Consider the following 27,572-nt stretch of genomic DNA (forward strand, 5'->3'; position numbering starts at 1 on the left):
GGTTGTTTGTTCCGAGTCATTGGGTTACTCGGCCCAAGCTGCTCTTGGTGCTGGATCTTCCGCCCAGGACCTTAAATGACTAGAGTGCTGTATTAAAGGTCCTATGATTGTGCCAATCAGTTCCTGGATAACTGTTTGAGGCAGGCCATGTTGTTGTGAAATAGTCACAGCGCGGGGTCCTGAGATGAATAGCACTTGGTTATTTAGCAAATGTCATCTGCCGTACATAGCGTGAGGGTAGGGCCTCGGACAGAATCCGCAGAATCGGACTGATCCTATTTTGACACCCTCAAATAAATATGCACCTTGGGTAATGTTAATAGGACTGGAGTTAGAATAGTAAATCAGACTTCCCAAATATATACATTATCCCTAATTTTTGTAGGACTGGCGGGATGTTGCAGTATATGAACACCCACAATTACATACATTTTCCTCAATGTTAGTAGAACAGAACAGAAGATAGAATAGTAAATACAAATTTACACATGTATACATTTTCCCTGATCGTTGTAGGAATGGATTTAAATCCATAAATGCAAACTTTACACCTACCCCTCCCCAAAGTAAGGTCACCTTTCTTAACCCTTTCGCTGCTAAGCTTTCCTTCCGTGTTAAGCTTTTTTTTTTTGGCTATTTGGCTAGGACTTTGTCCTCGCAAGCTATCCAAGCCAAATTTGTTCCCTTTTTTCTAACATCCTGGGGATTCTAAGGGTTTGTGAAGTCCCCTGGAGGGGACCGAGAAATTAGCCAAAATACTGCTAAACCTTGTTTTTTTTTTTAGAAACATGGGAAAAAAGTGCTGCAGAAGAAAGCATCTGTTTTCTCCATGCAAATGGCACCTGGATGCTTTGCAGTGCTAAACCCACCATCTTCCCAGCTTTCAGGAACATGCAGAATTGAATCAATTTTTTTCTTTCCAACACAGTTTTAGCATTTTACTGGGGCATAGCCCATTTTTCCTATTAGTTTGTGGTGTCAAACTCTTTCCAGTTAGTGGCAGAAATGGGTGTGAAGCCATTGTGGATCCTAAACAGCTGTATATTTCTGAACAGAAGACAAAATTCTGAATTCAGCAAGGGGTAATTTTGCGTAGACTTTCAGGTTTTTCCAAAGAAAGCAACAGTTTATGTAAAAAATATTGAAATTGAGTTGATAAAACAGCCACTTGTGTCTACGTTTTCATCTGTAACTTCTTCTAACTATGGGAAAGTTTCAAAAGCAATATGCCGTTATGTCAGCTGGACCCTTGTGATTGTGGGGATATATAGGGCTTGCAGGTTTACCAAGAACCCTAGGTGCCCAGAGCCCATAACGGAGCTGCAACTTGCAATGGTTTTTCCTTGTGTACAGGGTTTACAGTAAGTTATTTGGTAAAATTTAAAGAGTGAAAAATAATTCTCATGGAAACCTGTGTATTTTCAAAATGGGCACATGATATGGAGTTTAGAAGCAGTGGTTATTTGCACATCTATGAATGTGGGGGTACCCATACCAGCATATGAATTAGAGAGCGTTTCTCAAACCAACTTCTTTTTTTACAAACTGTCTAACATTTCAAAGGTGCAAATGCAGAGAAAGACAAGGGTAATAACACTTATTCTATTATTCTGTGTTCCACTAAGTCTCCTGATGAAAATGGTACCAAAGCACAAGAAATGACCAAATTACAACATGGGTATATTACATTTTTCAATGCAAACCCCGTTTTTTGCAAAGTGGGTAGCTGAGGTTTTTGGACCCTACCTCAGCTGGCACCTAGGGAAACCTAGCAAACCTATACATTTATGAAAACTAGTCACCTAGGGAAATCCAGGGTGGAGTGACTTGTGTGGCTCTCATCAAGTTGCTTTACCCAGAATCCATTTCAAAGCTCAAAATATGTCTAAACAAACACATTTTCCTCATATTTCTGTGATGGAAAGTTCTGGAATCTGAGGTGGGGGGACACAAACTTCCTTCCACCCAGCAGTCCTCTAAGTCTCCCGATAAAAATGGTACCTCACTTGTGTGAGTAGGCCTAGTGCCCATGACAGAAAATCATTCTTAATGCAGCTTGAACACATCACATTTTTCCACTGAAAACTGCCCCTTTTTTTTGCAACAAGCCTACCTCTGGATTTTGGGCCCTAGCTCAGCCACCACCTAGGGGATACCTAGCAAACCTGTACATTTTTGAAGACTAGACACCCAGGGGAATCCAGGATGGGGTGGCTTGTGTGGCTTCCACCAGGTTGCTTTACCCAGAGTCCATTTCAAAACTCAAAAGATGTCTAAAAAACACACATTTTCCTCACATTTCTGTGAAGGAAAGTTCTGGAATCTGAGGGGAGCCACAAACGTCCTTCCACCGAGCAGTCCCCCAAGTCTCCCAATAAAAATGGTGCCTCACTTGTGTGAGTAGGCCTAGTGCCTGTGACAGAAAATGGTCCAAAATGCAGCTTGGACACATCACATTTTCCACTGAAAAAGGACTGTTTTTTTGCAACAAGCCTAGCTCTGGATTTTGGGCCCTAGCTCAGCCAACACTTAGGGAAATCTAGAAAACCCATGCATTTTTTAAGACTAGGCCCCTAGGGAAATCCAGGATGGGGTGACATGTGTGGCTCTCACAAGGTTGCTTTACCCAGAATCCTATGCAAACCTCAAACTTTGACTAAAAAACACATTCTGCTCACATTTCTGTGATGGAAAGTTCTGGAATCTGCACAGAGCCACCATCTTCCTTCCACCCAGTGTTCTCCTAAGTTTTCTGATGAAAATGGTACCTCACTTGTATGGGTGGGCCTAGTACCAGCAACAGGAAAAGGCCCGAAACGCAACATGGATACATTCAATTTTTCTACACAAAACTGACCCGTTATTTTGCAAAGTTTAGCTGCGGTTTGTGGGCCCTAACTCAGCTGGCACCTAAGGAAACCAAGTAAAGCTTTATATTTTTGAACACTAGACACATAGAGGTATCCAGGATGGGATGCTCTGTGTGGCTTTCACCAAGTTGCTTTACCCAGAATCCCTTGCAAACCTCAAACTTTGACTAAAATAAATCAATCAATCAATTTGTAAAGTGCCCTACTCACCCATGAGGGTCTCATGGCTCTGCGGTGGGGAGGGAGGGGGTGCTACTGCTCGAACAGCCAGGTCTTGAGATGTTTCCTGAAGGTAAGGAGGTCTTTGGTCTGACGCAGGTGGGTGGGAAGAGTGTTCCATGTCTTGGCGGTGAGGTGCGAGAATGATATGCCGCCGGTTGTAGTTCTGCGGACGCATGAGATGGTTGCGAGGGCGAGGTCGGCGGAGAGGAGATGTCGGGTCGGGGTGTAGAAGGAGAGCCATCTGTTGAGGTTCTCTGGTCCAGTGTTGTGCAGTGCTTTGCGTGCGTGGGTGAGGAGTTTGAAGGTGATTCTCTTGTTGACTGGGAGCCAGTGCAGGTCTCTCAGATGGCCTGTGATGTGGCAGTGGCGGAGGATGTCCAGGATGAGGCATGCAGAGGCATTCTGGATGCGTTGCAGCCTCTTCTGGAGTTTAACTGTGGTTTCTGCATAGAGGGCATTGCCGTAGTCCAGTTTGCTGCTTATGAGGGCTTGGGTGACTGTTCTTCTGTTATCGGTGGGGATCCATCTGTAGATCTTTCAGAGCATGCAGAGGGTGTTGAAGCAGCAGGCGGAGATGGCATTGACTTGCTGGGTCATGGATAATGAGGAATCCAAGATGAATCCTAGGGTGCATGCGTGGTTGGTGGGAGTCGGAGCGGCTCCGAGAGTGGCAGGCTACCAGGAGTCATCAAATTCGTAGGGGGTGGAGCCGAAGATGAGGACTTCCGTCTTGTCTGAATTGAGTTTAAGGCAGCTGTTCTTCATCCATTCAGCGATGGCCTTCATTCCTTTGTGGAGGTTGTTCTTGGCGAAGTCCTAGGTGAGGGAGAGGATCAGCTGGGTGTCATCGGTGTATGAGATGATGTTGTAGTTGTGGGATCGGGCAGTGTTAGCGTTCAGGCCATGTAGAAGTTGAAGAGGACCGGGCTGAGGGACGAAACCCTGAGGTACGCCGCAGATGATTTTGGTGGCCTCCGAGCGGAATGGGGGAAGTCGGACTCTCTGGGTTCTGCCGGTGAGAAAGGAGGTGACCCAATCCAGGGCTCTGTCATGGATTACTGCATTGCTGAGGTGTGAGCGTAGGGTGTGGTGGCAGACGGTGTTGAACACGACTGAGAGGTCCAGGAGGATGAGGGCTGTGGTTTTGTCGTTGTCCAGTATGGTTCTGATGTCGCCGGTTGCAGCAATGAGGGCAGTTTCGGTACTGTGGTTGCTGCAGAATCCGGATTGGGAAGGGTCCAGGGTGCAGTTCCCCTCAAGGAAGCAGTTTAGTTGTCTGTTGACAGCCTTCTCGATGACTATTGCCTGGAAGGGGAGCAAAGAGATAAGCAAGAAGTCCTTGAGGTCCTTTGGGTCCGCCTTAGTTTTTTTTGAGGAGGGCATTGGTCTCGGCGTGTTAACAGCTTTCCAGGAATGTGGTGGACTCGAAGGAGCTGTTGATGATCTTCTGTAGTTGGGGTGCGATGACAGAACTTGCTTTGTTGAGTATGTGGTGAGGGCAGGGGTCTGATGGAGAGCCGGAGTGGATGGTGTTCATGATTTTGATGGTGTCATTGTTGTTGACGGGAGTCCAGGAGAGCAGGAGGTTGGTTGGAGATGAATCTGTGGTGTTGGTGTTTGTCGGGGGGTCTGGGTGCTGAAGCTGTCATGGATGTCTGCAATCTTGTGGTGGAAGTAGGAGGCTAGGGAGTCGCAGAGGTCTTGAGATGGCAGATGCTGTTGGCATTGGAGCTGGGGTTGAAGAGCTCCTTGTAGATGTGTGCATTATTGTTGATTCGGTCTTCAAAGGTGGTTCTCTTGGCAGTTCGGATGAGTTGGTGGTGTCTGCAGATGGTGTTTACCGAGACTGAAAGTTCTGGAATCTGAGGAGATCCACACATTTGCTACCACACAGCCTTCTCCTCAATCTTCTGATAAAAAGGATACCTCACTTGGGCAGGTGGGCCAAGTGCATGCGACAGGGAAGGGCCAAAAACGTTTAGAAATTGAGGTGGAACGAAAGTGGGTCCAAAAGGGCAGTTTTTTTCATATTTTTTAGGCTGACTCTGGTTTGAACACCAACACAAGTGGGGAAGAGTCTTTATTAGTACAGATGGGGCATTGCTAGGTGGTAGGAATTTTGTGGATTCCTGCAGATTCCCAAAGTTACCATCACAAAGATGTAGGGAAAATTCCTGATTTCAGGAAAAGCTGGAGATTTGCAGGGCAATGAGGGTAAGAAAAGGTGTGGGGTGCATGTGAAGCACAGCATGCTGGACTCCCCCTGATATTTCGGGGCATATTTAAGAAAAGTGGTGCTGCACACAATGCAGCACCACTTACATTACTCCCCTTAGCACCCCTTAACGCTACCATGTGTGTGTCATCTTTTAAATACGGCGCACCATGGCAGTAGTTAGGGAACTAATTTTTTGATATTTTTTACCTTAGTCCAGCACTTTGCAGGATTAGCGTAAAATATTCTGACGCTAGTCCCGCAAAGCATCCAGAGGCCCATTGTGAGCAATGGAAGCCTCCTTTTAACACCTGCTCTGAGCAGGCTTTAAGAATGCAGAAAAAAATGTCACAAGCACATTTCTTAGATTTTCTTGTGCCCTGTTTTAGCACCCCTAAAGTGAGAACATCTCCTTTGCATATATTATGCCTGTTTAGCGGTTTCAACGGGCTGATCGTTCTTAAGACTGAGGAGAGAAGGAATCGGCTTCACAATCATTGAGGATAGCCATTAAAGAATATCATCATAAAAAAATTCACACATCCTAAGGTATACACTTATCCCAATATTTATAGGATCGCAGTTAGAATAATAAACATACAGTCTTTCAATATATACACTCCGGGCATATTTTTAAGCCCCTTCCGCCACTGGTGTGTCACTTTTTATGATGCTCCGGGGCGCAGAGTGCAGACCCTTATCTATGAGGCCACGCAAAGCCATTTTGCATGGCTTTTCATTACCTCGTAGATATGGTGTAAGGCAATACAGTGCAAGTCGCTGTGTTGCCTTACACTGCATCAGGGAGGTGCTCCATGGGTAGTGCGGTGAGTGTCACCATGCAACACCCATGGGTTGTGACGCATTCCCAGATTTACAAGAATCTGTAAACCAGGGAACGCGACAAACTGTTTCTCAAGGGCAGGTGCAACAAGGAGAAATATCTTTATTTCACCTAATTGTTTCCTCTTTCTATGTGTGCTGCATTCCGTAGCACACATAGAAAGAGGAAAACACTTCCTTGGATGGTTTTAGTGCAGGAAGGGGCCCCTTCCTGCACAAAAACAATCCTGCCTACAACGCAAACACCCTTGCACCATGGTGCAAGGGTGCCTGTGTTGGCACTTGGCAGCAAATTGTGTGCCAGCACAGGGGGAAATGACAGAAATGCACTGCATTTTGTAAATATGATGCATTTTAGGGCACCACAGCAAAAAGATTTGCGACGCTGCTCTACGTCAATTCCTTGGAAATATTCCCCTCAATATTTTTGTAGGACAATATTTTACTAGTTGATATTTTGGACTACAGCCATACCTTTCAACTCAACAATAGATTGACAGTGGAAGAGATAAGGACAGCAATAAACAGTGAAACAGACACTATGAAGACATGGGCACAGGACAAAATCTTCACAATAAACATTCTAAAAAACAGAGCACAGTAGTTATTGTTGGTGCTCATCTGCTAAAACATCACATAACCACTTCATCAATTTTTTTAATTATGAAACATGACACTGATAGTAAATAGTTTTTCAATGAAAATTGGGCAGATTAATACAAACACTTTAGGGGTATTGCAATACAGAAAAGCAACATTTTCTTGCTCACATTAACCTTACATAACATTGGAAGTCAAATTCCAACCTTGAGCTAACTAAAAGTCAAACAATTAAAACACACACTTCCATTCTATTTCTTCCTCAGTAAAACTCTTAGCATAACATTAAAAACAGCTCTTGTCAATAAGCAAAGTTATATCACCCCATTCCAATTGCAAAAGTCCAGTTCAAACACAGAAATCGCAGTACTTACGTTTTTCTTACATTTAAGGACTTGTAAACTTAAAGACATTAGAATGTATGCATAGGGAGTCTTTTTTCTATTGCTATAGTATCTCTAGATCTCAGCCCTCATATGAAAACAATACCTCACTTGAAAGGCAGAGTCCCCTGCCTCAAAAAAAAAGTTCGTTTGCAATTCTACACTCAAGAGCAGGATCCACCTTGGCCACTAGCAAAGGCACACATGAAATGGAGACAAAGCAACCATCTCTGTGCAAGTGCGTTGCACCATCTTGCTCATGAGAGAGAGCCTGTTCTACTCCCGCTACCCAGACTCTTGAGGTAGCAAATGCTGGTTACACAAATGTCTGATTGAGCAACAGTTAAAATTTATTTTCAGTATAACGCAACTTCTGAAATAATATTGTCATCCCTATTGCAAAAATATTTTACTACAGAATTACACATAAATTGTAAACATTTTTCAACCTGCCACTAAACCGAGGGCCTGACTAACAAAGGTAAACTTGCAACATGTAAGTTTACGATTGTTTGCTATTCACAAAGGGATTTACGAGCAGTTTCTTTATGAGTGTGGTCATTGCTTTCAGGCTAATGCTCTGATAGAGAGTGGGGATACTCACTTTTTATCCTTTGATTTGGGGAAATTGAGGATAGTTACTGTTGAGTTGGTTGACTTAATAGATAGGTATTCTCCCTTAAGATATTGGAATTTACTCTGAATGGGGGATTAATTTGTCACATTATGAAAGGTCAGGATCTGATAGTATGTCCTATTACCTATTTGTTCTCTACCTATCTGAGAAATTGAGGTTATTTACTGTTGGACTTGTTGACTTATTAGATAGGTACTCTCCCTTAGGATATTGGGATTCTTCTGAGTGGTGAATTAATTTATTACATTACAAAACAGAGGTAGACTGCGTTGTCTGACATGTACAATAGAAAAAGAAGAATGATCAGAGAAACAGTAAAAACATGAATAGAAAAGTGAGTGGGGTCAGATTGGGTAATTTTGAGCTCAAATGAATGATGCTGTAAAATTCCTAGTATGATTAGTTACAAATATCCATGCTACAAATAAAAATCGTTTTGAATGTTGTTATGGTTATGTAGGATTCACTACTAAATATGTATATCTATATTTGGACACGTGGGTCTACTTGATTATTATAAATGTTTAAAATATGTGTATGATACATATTGCCAAATACAGGCTATAATATTGGCCGAATACTTATTGACTCATGTTCAAATAATTAATATCATTACATGTAAAAACAGTGCATAGCATTAACACTTAAAATAATTACTTCAGCCAGTGCATATTAGTAAAAGCATGTTAAAAACGAGAGTTTAGCGGTTTCAAGGGGCTGTTCGTTCTTAAGGCTGAGGAGAGAAGGAATCGGCATCACAGTCATTGAGGATAGCCATTAAAGAATATCAGCCCACTGGACAAAGAGGCACCTGAACAGACTGTACACGGTGTGACCCTTGAAATTAGTAGGACTGATTAGCAGCACACCTAACATGAGGTAATCAGGTTAAGGACTAACATTAGCAGTTTTGGTGAGTGATTGTCAGATGATGTGCATGAAGTTCCCTAGTCTGGCTAGGCAACTGGGGGAGATTACCATAAAGCAAAAGACAGAGGCTTCCCTGCGAAGCCTTTGGAGCAAAAGATAGAAAGAAGCAGGCAACATCTCGCCTCTGCAAAATTAGGACAGCAGCACAGCAGATGATACAATGATACTTTGCGATAATTAGAAAATCTACATGCGACTGTCTCCCCTCCACTAGCCCAGATCAAGTTAAAATCTGTGATTGGTAAAGAGGTTAACCTTATGTAAAGGATTTTACTGTGGGTTTGGACTGAGAAAGCTTTGTAAAGATAAGGCTGTGCTTTCTCCAGGGAATAGGATGCGTCCGGGGCTTTGATCAGGGTGCTAGCACAGAGACCTTCAATTTCCTGCTCAAGGAGGCAATTTTCACCTGCCTATTCACAAAGCCTTTCAGACTGAATAAGTGATTTATTAAGCGTGCAGCATGTCGGCCTTGACCTTCAGACACCTACTTGCCTTTGCCAACCATGCTTGCTATGGGGGGCCTGGCTCCTCAAAGATTACTTTAAGATGGTATTTGAGCGTGGATTCTGGCGCTCGCTAGACTCTCAGGTAATACTTTATAATGTCCCTCTGGCATGCAAGGTGAGGACTCCCCAGCCCTAACTCCAATCCGAGCCTGGCTCTTCTAGCATGCCAAGGGGCAAACAGGACTTTCTTGAATGCCTTGCTCCGGGTGCCTGTTAAAAACTTGTCAAGGGACCCTGAAAGGCCAGGTGCCCGTAATCGAGAGCCAGAATCAGCCCAGCTTTTAACAGTGTCAACATAGGCTCAGCAGTAGGGCTGTGTAGACGAATACTTAGGTGCTTCAGTAGATTAATAACACTGAGAGATTGAAGTTTAAGGTGCCTTAGATGGACAGCCAGCATAACCCCTTCAAAGAATCAGATTCCAAGATAGTTGTAGGTGGAGGCTGTCAAAATCTGTAGGTCTCCCAGTTGGCAATGGGGTTGTTTTTTGTGGGGATACTTGCCAAAAACACTGATCTTGGTTTTCATCAGAGGCACTTGAAAATTATTAACCTGGTTGTAACTCTGCAGTGCGTTCAGAGCTCTCTGCAGCCCAATTCTGGCGTGGTCCATAATTACGGTGTTGTCCGCATATTTCAGGATGGGCAAGCACACCCGTCCCACCTTTGGAGCTAAGCTGACATCCTTCCAAGGCAGCACCCAAATCGGCTGCATAAAGATTGAAGAGAAAGGACGCCAATACAGAGCCCTACTTGAGCCAGTTTTAGGTTGCCACTCCAGCGGTAACTATATTGATGCTTGTTTTTACCCAGAATCATGTCCCCTGATATGATCGCCTTAAGGAGCTGAAGTGAAATTCCCCGCACGGTTAACTTCCCCCAAAGCCTGTCCTGATCCATGCTATCGAAAGTTGCGCTGTAATCAATGAAGCAGCAAACAAGGGAGGGGGAGCATCTTCCTAATCACCTGGGAAGCTATGTATGCCAATGCCATAATGTAGTCCGTTGTTGAACATTCAGGCCTAAAACCTGACTGAAATAGCAGAGGAATACTTTTTTCCTTTACCTATGTTTCTAGTTCCTTCAAAAGGATGTGTGCATAGGCTTTGGCTTCCACATCCAGGATTGCTATCTGTCGATAATTGGCTGGATTTGAACAGTCAAGCTTTTTATGAATGGGGAAAATAATGAAGCCCTACCAGTAGAATGACATCATAGCTGAGGCATACGTGTAATTAGGAAGTGGCATGAGGGTGGACACCCAAAAATCTTGAGCCATTTTGAACACAGCTGCTGGAATCCCAGTGGGGCCGGGTGCCCCATCAGATCTCATTATCTTAATCGCTTCTCTTACAGCTCTTTCAGAAATTAATGCCCTCTGCTGAGGCCAGAAAGCCAAGACCTCTGGAGGGTGAAAGCAGGCTGCTTCCACCTCCTGATCAATTGTGTATAGCTTTTAAACTTGGCTGATTCAGACATTCTCTGCAACACTGTTCTACTTTGGCTGCTCAGAGTTACCTACGGAGTTCAGGTGCCACCACAAGCAAGAGTGTTTTTTGTCTTTTCTTAAAGTAAAGATTCTAAGCCATTCTGCTTCGATGTACTCTCTTTCGTGCTGCCAAACTTTTAGCTTGTGAGCAGCCTTGAGAACAGTGATGGCAGAGCCCTCTGCCGCTTTGATGCATCTTCTTCTTACGGACAGTGCCCTGCGAAGTCTGTGTTTGCTGGCTGCAAGCTTCTTGGTGCGCCTAGGAGCATAAGATGAAATCAGGGGGATTTTTTATGGAAGAAACCTTTGCCTGTTCCCCACCCCCCGATGCAAGTCCACTACAAGTTTCTACCAGTGCCCAAATACTGTTGTTGCGCTTAACAGTCTATCTACTCTCTACCCAGAATAGTAGTTTGTCACTGAGTCTGGTGGACCATTTAATTCACACAAAGAAACTTGTGGCACTCTTTTCCCCGTTGGTTCCCTAAGTGCTGGTAGTGAGTAATAGTCTAATGAGTCCAGTCGGAGGGTTGTCACAGGGGTCTATGGTTACTATTGCCCCTATTATCAACTTCAAAATCTTAAATCATGGGAGCTAGCCCTGCACTGACAAAGATATAGTCAATTGTAGTTATGTTCTTAAAAGTAGGATTAGTACACCGTTGGGGAAGCAAGCTTCTTTTAAAGACTGAGATGATCTGAGGCTGTGATTGTAAAGGAGAGTGTGAAGAGGAGGAGTCCCAGGGGATTGTATGGGCTACTCAGGTCCCTGGAGTGAAGTCCCTTACTACTATGGCTTGGTGTGAATAATATGCGAACAGCAGCTCTTCGAACATACTTGAGTCTAGATAAGGCCTCTTTCTTTTGAAACTGGCAGGGTTGAGATAGCAATTAATTAGCAACAGTCAGAGGGCTTGAGAGTTAAACTTTAAACCAGTGATAAGCAGGGATTGAAAGGAGTCTGGTTTGCTGGAGATTTCAAAGGTCACTATCTTTCGGGCATGTTTAATGTAAATTGAAAGGCCACCAGATGGACGTACAAATATATTACATTTTGTGGCCATGACATGAAAGTTATACTAGCCAGCAAGCGTCATAGAGTTGTTAGTCCATGTCATTTGAAGGCATAGTATGTCGCCGTTGAATAGGTAGGAGAGAACTGACTCATCCTCCAAAAGTTTCTTTGGACCTGCCACATTCCAAGAAATATTTGTCAGATGTTGACTGCTGCCTTTCATTCAGTTAGTATCCCTGTCTGCCTGTCTGAGATCAATGTTAGGAGTAATGCCTGTGGGGGTTAAGTCCTGCAGCAGAAAATGCTGGCGGTGTCCAAATAGACGCGGGCCATTGATTGTCAATGCGTGTTATCCTAAGGGCCATAGGAGACATATGGCATCCGTGGAAAGTCCTGACGCTGTGGTTACGTCTGTCTGTGCCACGTGGGACTGACACTGCCCCCTTCCTTCTTGGTGTGAGGGGGCAAAGGACATGTGGGTATTCCTCCATACAAGGGAGCTTGATTTCTATCCCCCATTCTGCCAGTTGAGGCACTTCCTTGAACACTGCGAGTTGGTGGCGTTGATGGCGAAAGCCCACCAGAGTTGATTTGTCACTAGTGTCCCCAGGCAGGTTCTGAAATCTTATCCACTCCAAATCCTCTGAGTAAATATGAGCTAAAGATGATATATGTTTGAATAGCCGTTAGATGTTGCACCTGTTTAAGATGTCACGTGAGCCTTGAATGCGGTATCTTGGGGTAAGCACTTCCATGTAAACACTGCAAACTTTGGCCCTCATTCTGACCCTGGCGGTCGGTGATAAAGCGGCGGCCAAGCCGCCAACAGGCCGGCGGTCTAAAATATGCAATTCTGACCCTGGCGGGAACCGCCAACACAGCCCGCCAACTTAACACTCCGCCCGCCACAGCGGTACAAACAAACAGCGCGGCGGTTCCCGCCAACAGCCAGGCGGCAGACAATGTACCGCCCACCCTATTACGACCCACCAATCTGCCACCTTTTCCGGGGCGGGAGCACCGCCGATAAGAACACGGCGGAAACAGACTACGAACGGGAAAACGCTCACCTCTACGCACTCCACGCGAGATTCCGGCAGTATGGAACCAGAGTTGCAGGTCATCCCCGCACTCCTGTTCCTGCTCATATACCAGGAGCACGCCCGGCGGCGCGGAAGACATCGGTGAGTACTGCACCTACGACACAGGGGAGGGAAAAGATTACCGGCACACACCCACCCACCCACACCCACTACAACACACACATCAATGCATTCCCACAGATCACTGTCACAACCCACAAACTACCCCCCTCCGAAATAATGCAAAGACCAAAAGAAGAGATCATAAACGGGCAGATATATTGAAATATGGACACCAGTAATCCCAATAAATAAATAAACTATGCACAAAATATATACAGCTACTAAATGTAGTCCAACCACTGTCCGTGGATCACAGGGGTCCTGTGCAAAGGGGCAAGGCCCAGTCCCACGACAAGAACTCCACGGAGAGAACACTGCAGGGGCATCAGAAAGAAAATAGGACAGGCACCTCAGGGGGAAGGGAAGGGGGGGCACCTCAGCCACTTGAGTACACGACGCCAGATCCACGAGGGGACTCCATGACCACTGGCCCATCCTGGGGAGAGCAAAGCCACAGTCCATACAGTCCATACAGTGGGTGGCCTGCCCACTGGGCCATCCTGGGGAGAGCAAAGCCACAGTCCAAACAGTCCATACAGTGGGTGGCCTGCCCACTGGGCCATCCTGGGGAGAGCAAAGCCACAGTCCATACAGTCCATACAGTGGGTGGCCTGCCCACTGGGCCATCCTGGGGAGAGCAAAGCCACAGTCCATACAGTCCATACAGTGGGTGGCCTGCCCACTGGGCCATCCTGGGGAGAGCAAAGCCACAGTCCATACAGTCCATACAGTGGGTGGCCTGCCCACTGGGCCATCCTGGGGAGAGCAAAGCCACAGTCCATACAGTCCATACAGTGGGTGGCCTGCCCACTGGGCCATCCTGGGGAGAGCAAAGCCACAGTCCATACAGTCCATACAGTGGGTGGCCTGCCCACTGGGCCATCCTGGGGAGAGCAAAGCCACAGTCCATACAGTCCATAACAGACCCCACTGCCACTGGAGGAGGCAAGTTGGCCAGAGGACATCCTGCAGCCCTGCCCGAGATAGATCCTGCCCTGCCACGTCTGCCAAAGGGCCAGCGGTCCTTGCCTTGAAGGGCCCAGTTCAGCGGTGCTTGAGACGGCGGGGCCCAGCGGAGCGGTGCGTGAGACGGCGGGGCCCAGCGGAGCGGTTCTTGAGACGGCGGGGCCCAGCGGAGCGGAGCTTGAGACGGCGGGGCCCAGTTCAGCGGTCCTTGCCTTGAAGGGCCCAGTTCAGCGGTGCTTGAGACGGCCGGGCCCAGTTCAGCGCTCCTTGCCTTGAAGGGCCCAGTTCAGCAGTGCTTGAGACGGCGGGGCCCAGTTCAGCGGTCCTTGCCCTGAAGGGCCCAGTTCAGCGGTTCTTGAGACGGCGGGGCCCAGCGGAGCGGTGCGTGAGACGGCGGGGCCCAGCGGAGCGGTGCTTGAGACGGCGGGGCCCAGTTCAGCGGTCCTTGCCTTGAAGGGCCCAGTTCAGCGGTGCTTGAGACGGCGGGGCCCAGTTCAGCGCTCCTTGCCTTGAAGGGCCCAGTTCAGCGGTGCTTGAGACGGCGGGGCCCAGTTCAGCGGTCCTTGCCCTGAAGGGCCCAGTTCAGCGGTTCTTGAGACGGCGGGGCCCAGCGGAGCGGTGCGTGAGACGGCGGGGCCCAGCGGAGCGGTGCTTGAGACGGCGGGGCCCAGTTCAGCGGTCCTTGCCTTGAAGGGCCCAGTTCAGCGGTGCTTGAGACGGCGGGGCCCAGTTCAGCGCTCCTTGCCTTGAAGGGCCCAGTTCAGCGGTGCTTGAGACGGCGGGGCCCAGTTCAGCGCTCCTTGCCTTGAAGGGCCCAGTTCAGCGGTGCTTGAGACGGCGGGGCCCAGTTCAGCGGTCCTTGCCCTGAAGGGCCCAGTTCAGCGGTTCTTGAGACGGCGGGGCCCAGCGGAGCGGTGCGTGAGACGGCGGGGCCCAGCGGAGCGGTGCTTGAGACGGCGGGGCCCAGTTCAGCGGTCCTTGCCTTGAAGGGCCCAGTTCAGCGGTGCTTGAGACGGCGGGGCCCAGTTCAGCACTCCTTGCCTTGAAGGGCCCAGTTCAGCGGTGCTTGAGACGGCGGGGCCCAGTTCAGCGGTCCTTGCCCTGAAGGGCCCAGTTCAGCGGTTCTTGAGACGGCGGGGCCCAGCGGAGCGGTGCGTGAGACGGCGGGGCCCAGCGGAGCAGTGCTTGAGACGGCGGGCCCAGTTCAGCGGTCCTTGCCTTGAAGGGCCCAGTTCAGCAGTGCTTGAGACGGCGGGGCCCAGTTCAGCGCTCCTTGCCTTGAAGGGCCCAGTTCAGCGGTGCTTGAGACGGCGGGGCCCAGTTCAGCGCTCCTTGCCTTGAAGGGCCCAGTTCAGCGGTTCTTGAGACGGCGGGGCCCAGTTCAGCGGTTCTTGAGACGGCGGACGGTCTATGGCCAACTTCTAATTGCCTGGTGGTGCCCTCCTGGGCAGCGGGGATGGTGCTCCTTCACTGCCCACCTGGGCTGTGGGTGGTGGGGCCCTCCTGGCCAGCTGGGCTGGGTCCTCCCTGGGCAGCGGCTATGGGGGTGGTGGGCTCCTCCTGGGCAGCAGGCCTGCTGCCTGACCTCTCCGACTTGCTGCCCTTGCCCTCCTTAGTCGTGGGCCTGTGGCCCTTTCCTCCCTTTGGAGCTGTGGCTGGTGACTGTCTCTGGGTGGTGTCCGGGGGGGATGTAGAAGGCGGGCTCCTGCGGCGCCCCTTCCGCCTTCTGCTCCTCTTCCCAGGGGGTGGGCTGGCTGTCCCCTTGCTGCTGGGCGAAGATCCAGACATGCGGGCTGGCGGGCTCCAATACCCCTGCACCCTTGTCAAGGGGGCTGCAGGGCTGGTGGTGGCTGAGGTGCTCTTCTTACCCCGACGAGAAGGAGGGGGGGGCTCAGGGTCAGGAAAGAAGTTAGTAGTGGCGAGGAAGAGCTTCTTGGGACAATGGAGAGTGGTAGGTACAGTGGGAATGGGAGTGGAGGGAGAGGATGTGGTTGTAGGTGAGTCACGTTTGCTGTCTTTGGGTGCAGGTGCAGGAGGGATAGGCTGTCGTGAGGTGGATGGCTGTTGGGTGGGTGGGTGGCTGCGTTTGTGTGGTGTGGAAGAGGGGGTGACAGACACAGTGGGAGAGGACACAGGGGACGTGTAAATGGCAGTGGGGGTGGTGACTGCACGTGTGCGGACTGGAGTGGAGGGTGTGCTGGTGATGGAAACACTGGCTGATGGTGAGGTGAATGGAGGTGTGAGTGTAGACGTCACAGGGAGGGAGGAGGGAGACGAGGAGGTGGGGGTCACAGAGGTGGTAGTGACTGTTGGCATGTCTGCATCGGAATGTTGCGTGTGTGAATGTCTGCGTGATCTGTGGTGCTTATGTTTGGATGAGCTTCTCTTGGGTGTTGAGGTGTGTGCAGGCTGGTCTGATGGTGTGGGTGGGACAGGCAGAGGAACAGGAGACTGGGAGGAGGGAGTTAGTAGAGGCAGGCAGGAGACAGGGACAATGGCTGCCGTCAGTGCTGAGGCCAGAGCCTGGAACGATCGCTGATGGGCAGCCTGACCCGAATGAATGCCCTCCAGGTACGCATTGCTGCGATGAACCTCCCTCTCCACCCCCTGGATGGCATTCAAAAGGGTAGTCTGCTCAACAATGAGCGTTCGGAGGAGGTCAATGACCTCCTCACTGAGGGCAGCGGGGGTAACAGGGGCAGGGCCTGAGGTGCCTGGGGCGAAGGAGATGCCCGGCTTCCTGGCAGAGCGGGCACGGGGCGAACGCTGAGGGGCTGCTGGGAGGGCGGAGATGGTGCGCTGGGTGGCGGCTGTACCTGTAATGGCGGGGGGCACGGATGGTGCCACCCCCGCAAGGGAGCCCCCTTCCGAGGACGTGTCCGTGTCGCTGCAGGGTCCAGTCGTCCCCGTCGTGGAGCTCCCCTCGCCCTCCGTCTCACTGGTCCAGTCTGACTCTGTGGCATGGCCCTCCTGGGCCATGTGAGATGCAGCTCCCTCCTGCCCCGATGCCACTTCTCCTCCGCCTGATGATGCTGATGCACACAAGCACAGAAAGACAAACAAAAAGGGGGGGGGGAAGAGAAATAAAGGGATATTGAGTACATGGATCTCCGGTACAGTTAGCGGACATGACAGACACAGATGCCCCCTGCACTAAGTTGCGCACTTGGGGTCCGCTACGCATTCCGTGGAACATGCCCTACACGCCTAGAGTTGACAACTGCACCCATGGATGACACGGCCCAGGGATGGCTGTACTGACAAACTACTGAGGGTGGTGGCTGGGGACACAGGGGCTTACGGGGGTGCCCAGCCTACAGATATCGCCCTGGCCTAGGGGGACCCCCAGCCCTCCTCCCCCAACCAGACACCTCCACTGCGCGACAACAGAGTAGATAATGCTTGTACTCACCCCCTTGTGTCTGCTGTGCTGCCCTCACGCGCCCATCCAATTCAGGGTAGGCCACCGCCAGGATCCGGAACATCAGGGGGCTCAGTTGACGGCAGGCACCCCGCCTATGTTGGGAGGCCATCCCCAGCAGAGACTCGGCGGTCTTCTTGGTCCCGCGGCGGATGTCCTCCCACCTCTTGCGGCAGTGGGTGCCCCGTCGATGGTGGACCCCCAGGGTCCGGACTTCCTTGGCGATGGCACGCCAAATCCCGATCTTCTCATGGGCGCGGACCTATGTGACACGTACAGGGAGGGAGAAATACCACGTTCAAGTTTGTCAGCATTTTCCTTTCCAGTGGCCCAACGCCCCCCATCCCCGCCAGGCCCCCCGCCATGCCCCCCGCCAGGCACAACATGCCCCCCATCCCCGCCAGGCCCCCCGCCATGCCCCCCGCCAGGCCCAACATGCCCCCCATCCCCGCCATGCCCCCCGCCAGGCCCAACATGCCCCCCATCCCCGCAAGGCCCCCCGCCATGCCCCCCGCCAGGCCCAACATGCCCCCCATCCCCGCCAGGCCCCCCGCCATGCCCCCCGCCAGGCCCAACATGCCCCCCATCCCCGCCATGCCCCCCGCCAGGCCCAACATGCCCCCCATCCCCGCCAGGCCCCCCGCCATGCCCCCCGCCAGGCCCAACATGCCCCCCATCCCCGCCAGGCCCCCCGCCAGGCCCCCAAGCCAGCCAGTGGCCCCAAATCCAGATTGAATTTAACTCACTTGTTGGTCTGGAGGACCGTAGAGTAGCGCATACTGGGGAGGACCCCATCCACGAGTTTCTCCAACTCCTCTCCAGTGAAGGCAGGGGCCCTTTCCCCAGGTGCAGCAGCCATTGTCCCTTCCAGACCGAGGTCACAGCAACACTTGCAGTATAGGTCCTCTCCTGTGAAAGTTCAAGTCGCAAGTGGATAAGTAGATAGAAAATGGTGGTCACGTCCGCGGCGGTGCGTACCGCGGCGGTGCGTCCCGCCACCGCCGGCGCCCTTCGCCATTGGCTCCTGAAACCCATAGGCTTCAATGTTAACCAATGCGGCTTTGCGCCGCGGTCTTCGCCCGCCGGCCGCCGCGGTGTGCCACGCCAGCACATTGACCTCACATCCCATTGTCCCACTTCACAGGTCAGGCAGCCGCCATTTCCAGGGCCCACATGGCTCAATTTCAACTGCGTCACACAGGCCTAGGCCTTGCATAGCCACTCAGACACGCCATTCACTGCATAGAGAATCGTATACTGTGCTAGCTGTGAGTACGTACCTGTGGGTTGCTTGACTGTGTGCTCCATGTTGTCCTTCCTAGGCACCGTCCGCTGGGTTGGGCGAGGAGACGGATGAATCCTCCCGTGTACCGACCGCTGGTGGACCTGTCGACAATGGAAGAACGCCACATTATCCTGACCTACCGTCTTAACCGTGCCACTATCCATGAACTGTGTGCCCAGCTGGAGCTCGACCTGATGTCCCCCATCCGCCAACCCACAGGGATTCCCCCTCTGGTGCAGGTCATGTCAGTACTCCATTTCTTGGCAAGTGGATCATTTCAGACAACCGTGGGAATTGCTTCTGGGATGTCTCAGCCCATGTTTTCGAAGGTGTTATCCAGAGTGTTGTCTGCCCTGATGAAATCCGTGAGGAGCTACATCATTTTCCCTGAGGTGGGCGAATTGGCTACAGTGAAGGGTGATTTCTACACCCTTGGACATATTCCCAACGTAATTGGTGCCATTGATGGGACCCATGTGGCTTTGGTTCCCCCAAGAGACAGGGAGCAGATGTACAGGAACAGAAAAAATTACCATTCAATGAACATCCAGGTGGTGTGTTTGGCTGACCAGTACATCTCGCATGTAAATGCCAAATTCCCAGGGTCAGTGCATGACGCCTACATCCTAAGGAATAGCAGCATCCCTTACGTGATGGAACAGCTACAGAGACACCATGTATGGCTAGTGGGGGACTCTGGGTACCCCAACCTGTCGTGGCTACTGACCCCAGTAAGGAATCCCCGGACCAGGGCAGAGGAACGGTGCAATGAGGCCCATGGGCGTACTAGGAGGGTGATCGAACGCACCTTTGGCCTCCTAAAGGCCAGGTTTAGGTGCCTGCATATGACAGGTGGATCCCTAATGTACTCACCTAAGAAGGTGTGTCACATCATCGTGGCCTGCTGCATGCTTCACAACCTGGCTTTGCGCCGCCAGGTGCCTTTCCTGCAGGAGGATGGTCGAGACGGTGGTGTTGTGGCAGCGGTGGAACCTGAGGAGAGTGACGAGGAGGAAGACGACGGGGCTGAAACAGACAACAGGGACAGAATCATTGAACAGTACTTCCAATAGGACACAGGTAACATTTCAAAGATAATTTAGTAAATGTTAACTACTCTCCAGCATCTCTGCTGCCTGTCTATTTGCCCCAGTGTATGATGACTGAGTTTTGGCTTTTCCCTCCCTATTTCAGATCTGGGGTCCCCACTACGAGTCCTGTGCTTCGTTTCCCCATGGACTACAGCTTTGTGGCAGCTGTTTGTTGACTTCACCATGTACAAGGACATATTTGCACTGTCATGTCAATTACAATCTATTGAAATCACAGCCAGACTCCAGATATTTTGGTGCAAAATAGGTGTTTATTGAAGTGCTCAAAATGGGATGGGTGGTTTCAAGTGGGTGGGGGCTATGGTGAAGGAATGTCCATGGCAGAGTCCAGAGTAACAGTCACACAGGTGCATTGTCCAGAGGCCTGTGGAGAGATGGAGCATGGGCAGTTCAAGGATGGACAGGGTGACAATGTGGGACAGTGGGATGACATCAGGTGGTATCCATTGCTGGCGGGGGTCTTGACATCCTACTCTGTCTTCTTGCGAAATCTCAGGGCCCTCTTGCGGGGTGGTTCTTCTCCTGCAGGAGGTGGGGGTCTGGTGGGCTGCTGCTGTGCGGGGGCCTCCTGTCCACTAGCGCCGGCGGAGGTGGTTGGCTGTTCTTGGTCCAGGCTAGTGGCAGGGGCCCTTGGGTGTTGTTCAGTGTCCGCCCTGGTGTTTACGAGGTCCTGCAGCAGCCCTACCATGGTAACCAGGGTGGTGTTGATGGCTCTGATGTCCTCCCTGTACCCCCGATAGTGTTCCTCCTGCAGTGCCTGGATCTCCTGGAACCGGGCCAGTACCGTCGCCATCGTCTCCTGGGAGCGGTTGTATGCTCCCATGATGGTGGTGAGGACCTCGTGGAGAGTGGGTTCCCTGGGCCTCTCCTCCCCCCCCTGTCGCACAGCTGCCCTCCGAGTTCCCCTGTTTCCCTGGGCCTCTGCCCCCTGGCCGGTGTGCCCACTACCACTGCCCCCAGGTCCCTGTTGTTGTTGGGGTGGTGGGTTATCCTGGGTGCCCTGTAGTGGTAGACACACCGCAGATTGACGCGCCCTGGAGACAGAGGCATGGGCCCGCTGGGTGGGAGCTGTGCTGGTGTTCCCAGAGGGGTTAGGGTCTGTAGTGGCCTGGGCCTGTGTGAGGGGAACCGACTGTCCAGAGGTCTCCGATGGTCCGGGCTGGTCATCGGTGTCCAGGTCGACAGAGCTGCTGTCATCGCTGACGGCCTCTTGGGTGGGGGGTGTGGAGAATTCTGGCCCCTCCGCCCCGGTGTGTTGACGGTCGGGTCCTGCAGGGGTATAGAGGTATGGTTATAGTTTCAATGAGTGGCATATGGGTGTATCTGTGGGTTCTCATGTCCCCAAGTGCTGGCATTCGTGTGTGGGGGCTTTGGTGAGGGTGGCTTGTGGGGGGGATGTGTATATGCATTGGGCATGCTTTGGTGATGGGTGTCCATGCTTAGTGGACGCATGCAGGCCTAGGTTTTGGGATGTGTGGGTTGTGATGGTGAGACATTGGCGGGGAATAGGTGTGCTGGGGGTGGGGGTGAGGATGGTGGTGGGGGTGAGGATGGTGGTGGGGGTGAGGGTGGGGGTGAGGATGGGGGTGGGGGTGAGGGTGGGGTTCGAGGATGGGGGTGAGGGTTGGGGTCTGATTTGGCATGCAGGTGGGGGGGAAGCAGTATTGAAGCTTCAACTTACCAGTATCCATTCCTCCGCCGACTCCTGCGAGGCCGTCAGGATGCAGGATGTTCAAGACTTCCTCCTCCCATGATGTGAATTGTGGGGGTTGAGGTGGGGGTCCTCCGCCAGTCTTCTGCACGGCGATGTTGTGCCTGGATACCATGGAACGCACCTTCCCCCGTAGGTCGTTCCATCGCTTCCTGATGTCTTCCCGATTTCTGGGGTGCTGTCCCACTGCGTTCACCCTGTCGACAATCCTCTGCCATAGCTCCGTCCTCCGGGCAATGCTGGTGTATTGTATCTGTGTGCCGAACAGCTGGGGCTCTACCCGAACAATTTCATCCACCATAACCCTGAGTTCTTCGTCTGTGAAGCGGGGTTGTCTTTGGGGTGCCATGGGGTGGTGTGTATGATGTGTGGGGTGGAGTATGTGTATTTAAGTGAGTTGAGTGTGGTGGTGTGTGTTGTTTTGTGTGTGGATAGTGTGTGGGTGATGGTGTTGAGTGGCTGTGGCTGTTATTTTTTGGATGCTGGTGTCTCGCTCTTGCCTTCTTTACGAATTTTTTAGCGTAGGGGTTTGTGGGTGATGTGGGTGTGTGTTTTATATTGTATTGTGTGTGTGGGAGTGGTGTGTGTATGTGTATCAGGTGTGTGGGATTCAAATCGTCCAATGTGGCTGAGTTTTGTTCGTTTGTGTGTATTCTGACCGCGGCGGTGTGTCCCGCCAATGGAATACCGCGTTTGAATGACCGCCGCGTGGATTCGTGGGTCGTAATGGCATGGGCGTATTTCTGTTGGCGTGACGGTGGAGGTTTTGTCATCTCCACCTTTCCGCCGACCGCTGGTCTGGCGGTCTGTTGTGGCGGTCGAATTTTCGGAGGTTTGCCTTCTGCGGGTCAGAATGACCGTGGCGGGTTTCCGCGACCGCGGCGGGATTATGGAGGATTTCTGACCGGCGGTAGGCGCCTTTTACCGCCGAGGTCAGAATGACCACCTTTGTCTGCTATGGGAAACTTTCCTAGGTTTGAACTAGCTTCTTGAGTTGGAATAGGAGGGCCCAACCCCAGTGGGATAGAAATTTGGGTTTTATTATGACTAACTGCTGTCACTGCTGAGTCAGTGAATTGCCTGTAGAACAAAGGAGATAAAGAAGGATGATGTGGGGGGGGCCTGTTGGGGGGTACAGAAGGTGCAGCGCTTAGTTCTTATACCTGGAATGCTAGATTGCTGGCCTCTGTGTTCGACTTGGGTGTTGCTTGTGCACATTTGGGCTTGGAGAGAGGACTGGCCTCTCGGGTGCCAGACATATTTCAGCTGATGGATGACTCTATGTATAGGCGCCCATCTTTGTTTTTGTTTTATTGGATGCTTGTTTCCTTGCAGGCCCTGTATAGAGGCTAACTGTGCCTATGGTGTGAGTCCTGTGTGTTCCTACCGGGGGAAGAAGGTTTAGAGGATTGTGAGATGCCTGTGCTTGATGGATACGTGTTACCACTCACTTGGGAGGTGAAAATTGTGAATACCCCAGGTGTAATGCAGGGTAGGAGAAACTGCTGCTTCCCCATACTTCCTAATTTCACCTTTTTATGCTGCTTCCTCAGCTTTATCTTGGGCTGGCTAGACATCTATGCCCCTTGAGCTGTAGGGCTAGGTGGTATCTTATCTTTGTTGTCCCCCTTGCACACAACTTTACGGTTAGGTCCAGAATGTGGTTGACAGTCTATTGGATCGGTCCATACTACAGAAGCCAATAAGTCTTGGTGGAGCAGACTGTCCAGCTTGGTTGAACTTGAGCTGGAGAATGTTCCCTTTCCACTTACAGAGCAGGAAGTGTGATAGTGATGGGAACATGAGCTAAAGGGTGCCACACTACAGTAAATCTACTTGAAGCTCCATTTTCGTAGGCTGCCATATCATTGCTTTGGTTATTGTGTTTTGTCCTTTTTTGTGATTGTAGACTGCAGATCCTCCTTACCATTATAGGCTTACATTCTGAAGCAGGAGGACCTATCTCCTCGGGTGTTCTAAACAGCTTAAGCGTTAGTTCTAGTGTTCTCTCTATTTCAGTCTCAAGGCTTTGTACAAAGGAAGCTGTCAGTTCCCCAGTGTCTGTAAATTCGGCAGCACAGCCAGCTTACCTGGGCTTGGGCAAGATGGGGCCAGAGTAGGGTAGCAGGCCAACAGGCTTCAGCCCCTTGAACCCTGAGATGCTTTGATCATGGATTTGCACCGCATTTACTTGCTCTCTTCCCACTTTAATCCAAGGCTCCCCCATGCCTACAAAGTTTTGGGGTTTGCGGCGACTGGCTTTAGAGGCTCTGGTGCTTGACAGTTAAATGAAGAGTTCATAGCCTGCCTTAGTGCAAGGGTATTGTGCTCAGGCATGCCCTTTATCCCTGGGCACAACCTTTACCTTCACTTTGCACTGGACAAGGGAGGATTGAGAAGGCAGGCCACACTGTCATATTCTGGCTGGCCATTAACCGAGATGTGTCAGTGCCATCTGGAGGGTCAGGGTGGACCTGACTGCTGCAGCCCCATGTCCAGGAAGAGGCTGAAAAAACTGCATAACAGCTCCCTTAGAAGACACCTTAAATGACAGTTTGGAAGGAAAGCACACCTGGGCTGTGCTCTTGGTGTACCTTATGATGGCCGGAGGCATTGTGGCTATCCCCTCAATAGTGGAGTTTGGCCGGGAGGCTGGTTTTCTCTTGGGTCCCATTGAGGTGGATATTGCTGGCATATTCCTGGTAGAAGCTTCAGGAGGCTTGTAATGTAAATGTTGTTGTTGCCTCACGGAGGAGCTTAGAGCAATACTATGCAGGACACAAGATATTGGGCCTGATTACAACTTTGGAGGACGGTGTTAAACCGTCCCAAAAGTGACGGATATACCACCTACCGTATTACGAGTTCCATAGGAAATAATGGACTCGTAATACGGTAGGTGGTATATCCGCCACTTTTGGGACGGTTTAACACCGTCCTCCAAAGTTGTAATCAGGCCCATTGTGTACAAGGAGAAGCCCACCGCTGATCAAACAGAGAAGGCAGAAGCAAAAGTGAGAAGCTGGAGCGAGGCGTGCCAGACCCCCAGAAGCCGTACCCAGCACTAGCCAGGCTGCTTTTCTGGGACTTTGGGGCACACACTTAGCAGTGGCTGCCTATAGCCACCACATTCCGCCCTCTAAGGCACCAAAGACTCCAAAGTATCTGGGCCACCTGGGAGGTGGGGTGATAGGGGGAGAGAAAAAAGGGGGGTTTACTTTGGGAGCAGCAAGGACACAATGCACCCCACACACTGCACCTCACCTTGCCCAACCCTCCCTCAGCCTGACCCTCCCATTTCACCTCTACTTCCACTCGACTCACCGCCTTGCGTCTGTTCCCACTACTAAGTGGCCGAATGTGCCGTCATTGGGCAAATCGAATGGTGTCCCCGAAGCCGGCGGCCAGCTGCCAGATGCCTCACTGGGAGCTCACTGGGAGCTAGATGGGGGCTCCCTGGGGTCCTTGTCGATCTGCAGGTATGTAGGAGGTCTTCCTTCACCCCCCAGTGGATGCCCCAACGTAGTACTCCAAGCACCATGGTGCAAAGTCAGCTTGACACACACAAGGAAGTCCGAGAAAGCGACTGACACTGTCTGATGTAAATAATAATGGGCTACATGTGAAGAAGATGGGTACAGATATTTATTTAGGAGATTAAATATGGGAAGTATGTGTAAATATATGATGTACTATGTTGTTGCATTTTTCTGTTATTAGTGTTATTATTGTATCTTAAAATCTGTGAATTTGGTGAACTGTGGGCACTTTGTTGTTTTATAAATGTTTGCTTTTTCCCATTGCTTGAAATCTATACATATATATTTTTTATTTCTTGTTTTCAGTCCTGATGAAGTCACATCTAGTGGACAAAATGCGTTGTCGTTATTAGTGTTATTATTGTATCTTGATATCTGTGGATTTGGTGAACTGTGGGCACTTTGTTGTTTTATAAATGTTTGCTTTTTCCCATTGCTTGAAATCTATACATATATATTTTTTATTTCTTGTTTTCAGTCCTGATGAAGTCACATCTAGTGGACAAAATGCGTTGTCTGGGCTGATTGATTATTAAAAGAATCAAGAAACAATTTTGGATTGAAACATTATATCATGGCTTTCACTTCATTGGATTTTTTAGAAAGACTGTATTTTTATACAATAAGACTTATAAGAAATATTCTAGTATCACTGGAATTTTTGAACACTCAAGGAAATTTCTTTAGACTACCTTAGCACTACCTTTCATGCACTGATTTTGGTGTTGGGTACATAGGTGGTCATTCTGACCTCGGCGGTAAAAGGCGCCTACCGCCGGTCAGAAATCCTCCATAATCCCGCCGCGGTCGCGGAAACCCGCCACGGTCATTCTGACCCGCAGAAGGCAAACCTCCGAAAATCCGACCGCCACAACAGACCGCCAGACCAGCGGTCGGCGGAAAGGTGGAGGTGACCAAACCTCCACCGCCACGCCAACAGAAATACGCCCATGCCATTACGACCCACGAATCCACGCGGCGGTCATTCAAACGCGGTATTCCATTGGCGGGACACACCGGCGCGGTCAGAATACACACAAACGAACAAAACTCACCCACATTGGACGATTTGAATCCCACACACCTGATACACATACACACGCCACTCCCACACACACAATACAATATAAAACACACACCCACATCACCCACAAACCCCTACGCTTAAAAATTCGTAAAGAAGACAAGAGCGAGACACCAGCATCCAAAACATAACAGCCACAGCCAATCAACACCATCACCCACACACTATCCACACACAAAACAACACACACCACCACACTCAACTCACTTAAATACACATACTCCACCCCACACATCATACACACCACCCCATGGCACCCCAAAGACAACCCCGCTTCACAGACGAAGAACTCAGGGTTATGGTGGAGGAAATCGTTCGTGTAGAGCCCCAGCTGTTCGGCACACAGATACAATACACCAGCATTGCCCGGAGGACGGAGCTATGGCAGAGGATTGTCGACAGGGTGAACGCAGTGGGACAGCACCCCAGAAATCGGGAAGACATCAGGAAGCGATGGAACGACCTACGGGGGAAGGTGCGTTCCATGGTATCCAGGCACAACATCGCCGTGCAGAAGACTGGCGGAGGACCCCCACCTCAACCCCCACAATTCACATCATGGGAGGAGGAAGTCTTGAACATCCTGCATCCTGACGGCCTCGCAGGAGTCGGCGGAGGAATGGATACTGGTAAGTTGAAGCTTCAATACTGCTTCCCCCCCACCTGCATGCCAAATCAGACCCCAACCCTCACCCCCATCCTCGAACCCCACCCTCACCCCCACCCCCATCCTCACCCCCACCCTCACCCCCACCCTCACCCCCACCACCATCCTCACCCCCACCACCATCCTCACCCCCACCCCCAGCACACCTATTCCCCGCCAATGTCTCACCATCACAACCCACACATCCCAAAACATAGGCCTGCATGCGTCCACTAAGCATGGACACCCATCACCAAAGCATGCCCAATGCATATACACATCCCCCCCACAAGCCACCCTCACCAAAGCCCCCACACACGAATGCCAGCACTTGGGGACACGGGAACTCACAGATACACCCATATGCCACACATTGAAACTATAACCATACCTCTATACCCCTGCAGGACCCGACCGTCAACACACCGCGGCGGAGGGGCCAGAATTATCCACACCCCCCACCCAAGAGGCCGTCAGCGATGACAGCAACTCTGTCGATCTGGACACCGATGACCAGCCCGGACCATCGGGGACCTCTGGACAGTCGGTTCCCCTCACACAGGCACAGGCCACTATAGACCCTAACCCCTCTGGGAACACCAGCACAGCTCCCACCCAGCGGGCCCATGCCTCTGTCTCCAGGGCGCGTCAATCTGCGGTGTGTCTACCACTACAGGGCACCCAGGATAACCCACCACCCCAACAACAACAGGGACCTGGGGGCAGTGGTAGTGGGCACACCGGCCAGGGGGCAGAGGCCCAGGGAAACAGGGCAACTCGGCGGGCAGCTGTGCGACAGGGGGGGGAGGAGAGGCCCAGGGAACCCACTCTCCACGAGGTCCTCACCACCATCATGGGAGCATACAACCGCTCCCAGGAGACGATGGCGACGGT

This window comes from Pleurodeles waltl, chromosome 8 (assembly GCF_031143425.1).
Source record: "Pleurodeles waltl isolate 20211129_DDA chromosome 8, aPleWal1.hap1.20221129, whole genome shotgun sequence".
NCBI classification, from domain to species: domain Eukaryota; kingdom Metazoa; phylum Chordata; class Amphibia; order Caudata; family Salamandridae; genus Pleurodeles; species Pleurodeles waltl.